The sequence below is a fragment of the Pecten maximus genome, chromosome 15, assembly GCF_902652985.1.
Source record: "Pecten maximus chromosome 15, xPecMax1.1, whole genome shotgun sequence".
In the NCBI taxonomy this organism is placed as follows: Eukaryota; Metazoa; Mollusca; class Bivalvia; order Pectinida; family Pectinidae; genus Pecten; species Pecten maximus.
The window spans coordinates 21,314,171-21,322,978 of NC_047029.1; positions in this window are offsets into that span (position 1 = coordinate 21,314,171).

Below are 8,808 nucleotides of genomic sequence, written 5' to 3' on the forward strand. Positions count from 1 at the left end.
GGCATATACAAATGTAAACACTTGTATATGTATGATATGCGATTGATAGAGTAATACAACTTCGCATATTTAGTCTTAATACCAGTACAATTAACCGATGATTGGTCTACAGTTTTTTATACAGCACACTTAAGAGCTTAATACAAAAAGTGAAATACAAAAAAAGAGGTACAGATAATGTTTTAAGGCGCAATCGAACCAAATTGGGGATATACACTTAAGAGCTTAATACAAAAAGTGAAATACAAAAAAAGAGGTACAGATAATGTTTTAAGGCGCAATCGAACCAAATTGGGGATATACATATATGTAGCCTGTTGTAATACTTTCCCCCTTTGTGATATATGATTTTCTTTGAATTCAACTATATTTTGGCGAAGCGACTTATATTTTGTATTTGAAATTTTCGTATGTAGTAGGCAACTCAGAATATTACAAATGATGAAAAGAAACACAAATTATACGCATCATTATATGTATACAGTATAGTCATCAGCTTTTTGTCTCTTGTTTTATTTTACATAAGTGACACAAAAGTTACGGATGTGACTTATGCACAAGTCTATCCAAGTCTATGCCTGGGTATACTCTATGGACCTTCTTGTCTGTCGATAGTCTTACGTACATTTTACCATTATCAGACCATTTGTCACTGACACGATCATCAAAAGAGAGACTGTCCATCATATACTGGTTTTCGCGCGAGAGATCATCTCTAATTACGACACCGCGTCCTTTTAGCTTGTAGCGCTTCTTTATGCATTCAATTTTTTTCCGTCGACACATGAACTTGACGATGACAGGTCTAGCTTTGTCAGGTTTGTACTTTCCTAGCCTGTGAGATACATCGATATCGGAGTTCTCCAAGTCCATTTCCAGCTCGGTTTTTAGAAAACGATGAACTTTCACACATGTTTTTTCTATATCTTCATTTTGCTCGTCCGCAAGGCCGAATACTCGAACACTCGATTTCCTGGTGTATTGTTCTAGTTCATTGATGTCATAGTGGGCCTTTTCTGTTATAAATCCAACTTCTGCCACCGCTTCTTCATTTTTCTGTACCTTTTTCTCTAGGAATTCAATACGTTTTAACATTGCGTCATTGGATATTTCAAGTGTTAATACCCGGTTTTCGAGTTTTTCAACTTTCGAGTTCAGCTCTTCAATGATATCTTTTTTTACAATTTCTAGATCCGTTTTTGTTGCCATGGTTTTAAATTGTTTATTCATACTCTCTGATGTCACCATATCAGAGAGTTTTTCTGTGATATCATTCATTTTATCCTCCAAGACCTTGAAATTTGCCATCATGTTGGTACTGAATTTTTTTAATTGCGCGTCCATTTTGAAAGTATCTAGCGTATCTAATCAGGAAAACTAATACTCCTCCTATACTGTAGAAGGTGTGTTTATCATCAGTAGTCATCTTGTTACTCTGATGTAACCTCAATATGCTGGAAAAGTGTCTGAGAATCATTGTTAAACACAACTCAAAAATTGTAGTACTTATTTCCAGATACCGCTGGCGGATACAGGAAATGGATCAGTTTCTGTTTTCATGCCGTATAAATGTAACAAGATGTAGTTACATTTTGGTGTCCAGCCAGTAAATAGGTAGTATGTATCTATTAGTCCCATATATCATCAGCATCACATTACACAACAGATTTGCATGTATTTTAAATGGTCTTAATGAGTTTTGAGAATAAAAATGGTATGATTTTTTATGAAGATTTGTTGTTTTATTATTAGATTCATAGGTCCAAGATAGATTACTATGAATCTGCTTATATCCTTGTACTACAAGATGTTATTTTTGTCGGAGAATCAAACAGCAAAAATTAAAAGCTGCAAGCTCGTATGTTTAGGGAATGACAAATCATACGTGAAAACATCATATCTAGTAGCAGCAGAATTGTCTTACTAATATTTAGACGCAATACTCTCATAAATTTGATATAAAGAGACTTACATGTATTTAATTCTGTATCAACTGAATTAAAACTAATCTAATGAATATTTTTGCATAAGTAGCCAAATTCATTTTAAAAAGTATATAACATCAGGGTCAAGTTGTTCACAAGGTGATTGACTTAATCACTTGATTAGTGGAATCTAATTTCTCCTTTACTTCAAAACCTGAATGTGTGTATTCCTCAAAATAGGCAATAAGAGATTGAGTGCTATAGTGTCATAAAATTTTGTGAAGTTAGTTTTACCTGAAATAATTTTAACAGGAGTTTAAAATTGATGTTAGCCTGTGATTACAACAATTGGACCCCGGCTCTCAGTGACTCTACAAGTTCTCCAGTGTGACAGTCTTGTATAAATATTTTGCGTACCTTTGATTGAAATAATAATAAAAATCAGTATCTCCCAACTCCTTGTTCCTGCCAAATTAAGATAACCACAAAAATTCCACAAAGTGGATGTGTTGCATGCTCCGGAAGTTGGGTGATTATGAAGAAATGGATATATTTTTCACTTTAAGAAATAATTTTAAAAGTAAGTAAGACCAGTGTCACTAAAATATGCTTGAAATTCAGAAATACAGAACAGGATCTTTCAGTAAAAACTTTGAGCTTGATCAGCCCAAGAGAACTGGAGTTACTGCATGGAAACATATTTAAAGTGACCTTGACCTTTCACCTTTGGACCAGTAAAAACAATCCCATGCAAGCACTTGCATGGAAAATCTGCATACAAATCGAGTTTGATTGACCGAAAGGAACTAAATTATCACAAGGAAACAAATTTTCTATTTTTGATAACAGTGACCTTGACCTTTCGGACCTGAAAAGCAATCCCAAGAAAGCATGTTTGGTGAGGATGATCTGCCTGAAGTTTGGGCTTTATCAGACCAAAGAAACTTAACTTATCGAATGGAAACAAATTTCTATTTTCATCCAGGGACCTTGACCTTTGACCTTCAGACCTGAAAAGCAATCCAAAGCGAGCACTTTTGTTAAGAAAGATCTGCATAAGGTTTTAATTTGATCAGTCCAAGGGAACTTGAGCTATTGCATGTAAACCTCTGTGTGGATAACACTGCCACCACCGACAGTGATATCTATACGTCACCTGCTTTTTGCAGTGTACCACAAAGTAAAATTTCAGAAACTTTAGCCATCTTCTGGATTCTATGATAAACTCTGAAAATAAAAGCGCTTGCGGGACACTTGTGATTGCTATAGGGCGCCTGCATTTCTTTATATGGGATGTCGCTCAATAAAACAAAAACACTGACGTTTGTTTGTACAGATTCCTTTATTTCCACTTTGTTGATTTTTCCAATTAAACAATTCAATATGTGCAATAAATTGTAGCACATACAAGTGGAATGTTAGTGTTTCTTGAAACTAATGCATCTCCATTATCCAGACTTAAAACCAAATTGGTCCATAGTAGACTTTAGTGGTGGACCAATGATCAAAAATAATTAATTTTTTGTCAAAAAATATCAATAAAATAAAACCAATCGTCAATGATGATTTTGAAAGTGAAAATTTTTTGAAATTTTCGTTAACAAAATTAAAACCAATCATTGATGAAGATTATGAAATTGGAATCAATCGGAAATATTTGAATTTCTTTTGGTAATCTTTGGCTTTCATATATTTTTGTAATGTTACTGATACAATATAATGGAAGTTGATCTAATATTTTACTGATATCTTTATTGGTCTTTTGCAATCGATTAAGGAGATTTGAAAGTTTCATTTATAAAATTAAAACCAATCATCGATGAAGATTTTGAAATTGGAATCAATCGGAAATACTTTCATTTTCTTTGGTAATCTTTGGCTTTCATATATTTTTGTAATGTTACTGATACAATATAATGGAAGTTGATCTAATATTTTACTGATATCTTTATTGGTCTTTTGCAATCGATTAAGGAGATTTAGATATATATATTGTAATTAACAACTGTTTAATACTTAGCTTGAGTTCAGTATTAAAAATATTGAAAACAATGGCCAAGATCTGTAATAAATGTACTAGAGATGTACAGATTATCTAAAAGGGCAATTCTGTGCCTAAGGAGGTGGTGCATGGCGGCCCACGGCCGAATCTTATTTTATGCATGATATTATGATAACATGATTTCTGTAAAAAATGTGTACCCTCCCTTTTAAATTCCATATATTTCTCGTACAAAAGTACTTGATAAATTTCATATTGCATTGATAGTCTCATGTGATGTTATATTTTATAAAAACATGTGTGTTTAGTAAGAAATTTGTATAATAGAAAGTGTAATTACAGCTTTTTTAACAAAATTATCAGTAAAAAATTTACCTTGAAATTTTCTTTTATTTGTTAAGTAGATAAAATGTAATAATCGTTGGAGTACTATCAAATTTTGCTTTTAAAAAACATGTTTGCATATTAATCTTAATACGCAACAACAAAAAATCATCAAAAATTACTGGATAACAAAAGATTTTTGCATACAAAGAAAGATCATGAAGTAAATTGTATTAAAAAACCAAGGGTTAAAAAGGAGCACCCTGTCTGACACAAGCAGTAAAGCAGTAAAATAATGTTTAATCGAACGTTTTGATGTACCTTTTGTAGCATTTGCCTCTATTTTTCAGTCTTTGGGTACTTTGATATGTTGTCCAAAATTTGGGGTGTATGCATTTAACATAATAAAATCTTGGCATATCCAGTAATTCACAAAATAAATTTGTTTCATTAAATGTTTATGAATATCCATAGATAATTTCTAACAGAAATTTTGATAGTACTCCATTAATAACTTCGTGGTATTAGACTTTAAATGAAAAGTTAAAAACAATGATTTTCACAAAGAAGACATCAAATTAGGCTGAAATTTAATTTTAGTGTCACGGAGCGTGATGATTCATATACAAAATTAAACCTTAAACAAATGTGGTGAATTTGTTTCACAAATAGGAAATAAAAATGTGTTCTATAATAATTAGTGGTCAAAACATTAGCTTCTTATGCAGTTTGATGGGGAAATAATGAAATCACCAAAAAAAGAATATATACATTGAGGAATGGAAATTAATTCCTCCCACATAATCGGGGATATTATGCTTTTGACAAAAATATGTTTCCGGGAAAAAAATCGCCATGGGCCGATTTAGCCCTCCTATGCACCACCTCCTTTAGACAATTTCATGTTTCTGATTATCAATTCTGAAAGTGCAACTGATTCCCATCACTAAGAATACATCAGTACAAGATGGGGCCAATTTGATTTAACTTACAGAGTTATTGTCCTTTTTATTTTTATTGCCATTAGACCTTGCAAATACGATAAGCTGAGTAAATATGAACAGCTTTTGATGTAATTCGGTATGCTGTGGACTTAATACCAATTATATCTTGAACAATTTCCTCATTGGGACCAATCTTATCATAATAGTTATAAGTTATAAGTCTTTGCAAAAACAACATAATCAGTTTCAATTGACAATTTATCAGAGCTCAGATGACCAGTAAGTCCCCTGGGCCTCTTGTTTCTCCGTATTATTTATACTGTAGTGTCAAAAATCACCATTACCATCCTCCAGTGCTAAAATAATTAACCTTTTAAATTATACCTGGAATATATCAAAGTGTTTTATGGGTAATTATCAAGTGAAAAGACCCTTTAACTAATTTCAAATAACTTGGGGGCCTCATATAACTTCATAGAATCGACATAACATTTCTATGTAGATGGGGTATCCTATGCTGTATCAGCACTATTTTGATTATTACAGTTGATTTTTAAAACATTAATTCTGAACTGAAGAAATGAAATATCTGGTGATGACGACAACTTTTTAATGATCTGTCAGTAAGTAATGAATATTGACTTAAAATAATATACAAGAAAACAACACAAAATTCAAGTGTGGTGAAATACTTTACACATGAAAAGTAAAACAAACAAAAAACAAAAAATAGTAATATGATCGATAAATACATTGTGTAGGATACATTTGTGTTTGAAATTCTCAAATTATTTTTACCTGGTATGAATTACCAAATCGTCAAAATCATCAACCCAAAAATGTAAAGCATTCATCAGAAACCATTCTGAAATTTCAATCTCATCATTTTGAATTATTCTAACATCGTATGTTAAACTTGGTTTTCTATTAATAAACCTTTGTCAGAAAGAACTCAGCAGTTCTGACTAGAAAACATTTACATATCATTGTATTGGATGTGGAGGAAAGCCGGAGAACCGGGAGAACCCGGAGAAAAAACACTGGCCTGCAGTTGCCAGGTACTGACTGCAGGTCGGTGGTTTTTCTCCGGGTACTCCGGCTTTCCTCCACCTCCAAAATCTGGCACGTCCTTAAATGACCCTGGCTGTTAATAGGATGTTAAACAAAAACAAACAAACAAAAAGTATTATATCCTCGATTTTAGCTGAAAGATTATATACCAGAGTTGTGTAACTGAGGTCAAAGTAAATTAAAGTCAATGTTACAGGTAGTTGGTTTCCCAATGTTTGGTAAAGTGTTTCACTGAATTTGGACATCTTGGTATACAATAAAGTCATTCAATTAAAACCAAACAAACTCGGAATACAAATAGATTTTGAAATTAAACCTCTATTTCTGACCTATTCATAACTACCCTTGGACATTGGAACAATAATTTTGAACTGAATATTTTTCAAAGACTTCATTAGATTTAATATGATCTTCTCTTACCCACCCCCTGTCAAAAAGGATATATGCCGAGGAGAGACCCAAGTGGTAAGATTTGAGAATTAGGTATTGCATATTTACACTTACATTGGAAATCCAAGTTTAAACTGCAGACATAGACAGAAATATAATTTTCTCCTCAGAAGATCAAGACACACATACATATTCACATGAAGCATTGCATTGAAATGGCATGAAGAATCTCTCATAAAAATATCACTCACCACACCGAAAAATTAAAATGTTATACGAAAACTCAAAATATCAACATAACACGCAACATATTAATAAAATCAGGCAAGCAAGAAATCAAGAAAGCAAAAGTAAAAACTAATATCGGTATGTAATAGTACACTATAATTAATAATACAGTCACAAATTAATTAAGAAACATTGGTCAAAAAGGACCACAAGAAAAGCATAAATGTTAAAAATCACATATTTTGAATACAGATTTTTCTTGGCAAAAGCTATGAGACAGATTTGATAATACATGAATGAAATACTGTTAGTACTGTACATTAAGATCTTGTTACCATCCTCATTTACATCACAGTTGTCATAAAATTTTGTGGTTAAGGTGTTCCGACACTTTATCGTCTGGGTTTGCGAGTTTGAAACCCACGTGAGGCAGTTGCCTGGTACTGACGGTAGGTTGGTGGTTTTTCTCCGGGTACTCCGGCTTTCCTGCACCTCCAAAACCTGGCACGTCCTTAAATGACCCTGGCTGTTAGTAGGACGTTAAACAAAATAAACAAAAATAAGGTTAAGGTTCAAACTCGTAACATCTCAGAATTGGCATAGAACAATTAAAACATATACACATATATATACATATATACAAAGAGGAAAGTTTGATATTTAATAAATTTTGTATTCTTCAACTTCACAATGTAAGTCTGAACTTAACGATGAGATTTGTTCAGATCGGTTATGATGTTTAACATCTGATAAATGAAAGTTTATCAACTCAATGAGATTTTTTTATGGACATTCTGATAAAAATACATATTAACAATGACAAATTTTATGGTAAGAATTTTCATCTGGAAAGATTCTGATCATTTATACATAATTTATAAGAAGATATACCAGGTGCCAAACAATAAATATTTATGCCCGAACACGGTAAATATATTTATTTTTGCGTACTCAAATTTAAGCGCCAGCTACAATGTAAAAAGTGATAAGATCACTGTTTAAACACGTACAATTTACAGTAACCGTACTTTCTTGTATCAAAATACATAAAATAAGGAAATGTAACCCAAGAATTGTCCAATTGGAAGCCATCACTACAAGGTTTGATAACAAATAGTACACAGTTTTATAGAAATTAGGTCAAAACAAAGTCAAAAACATCTCCAGACAGGATTAAAATACAGAAAATTAACAAAGATCATTAAACTGTTTTCAAAAATAGTCAAATCAAAATGCCACTAGGAAAATACAGCTTTATACCATGATTATAAAGTTCCAATGGGACTGTTCAACAAAAACTGAGAGAGGAGATACTCAATCAAAATTAAAATACTGAAATATGCAATGGGCAGTAATATTTTCCTATCTAATCAAAATGCCCCTCAAAAAAAATACAACTTCATAGAATAGTTGTTTCATCTGATAAAAAACAATGTTAAAATGCATTATAATACTAATATCACTCAGATGTTGTTGTTACTTATAGTATTTCCAAAAAAATATCTATAGAAGATAATTTACAAGATTGGCAGTTTGAAATAATGAGGGTTTTTTCCCCAAAAGAAAAAAAATATAGATGTATGCAAATCTGAAGACATGGATCATAATAAAACTCAAGTTCATGTGTATTTCATATTTTGAACCTTTTCAATCAAGAAATGAACATTAAAAGCAATAAATGTTTTAAAATGCAATAAATATTTTTATAAAATATTTCTAAACACATCAACAAATTAAAAAAAAAATGATATACTTGTAATTGCTATTTTTCACATGGACTTCAATGGATAAAATTAAATCAATTTTAAAAATTGACGATATAGAATCTAATTGCTATTTTTCACAAGTAATTAAATGGATATTAAAAGCAATAAATGTTCTTAATGACATATTCATAAAATGCTTTTAACACAGAAAAAAAAAG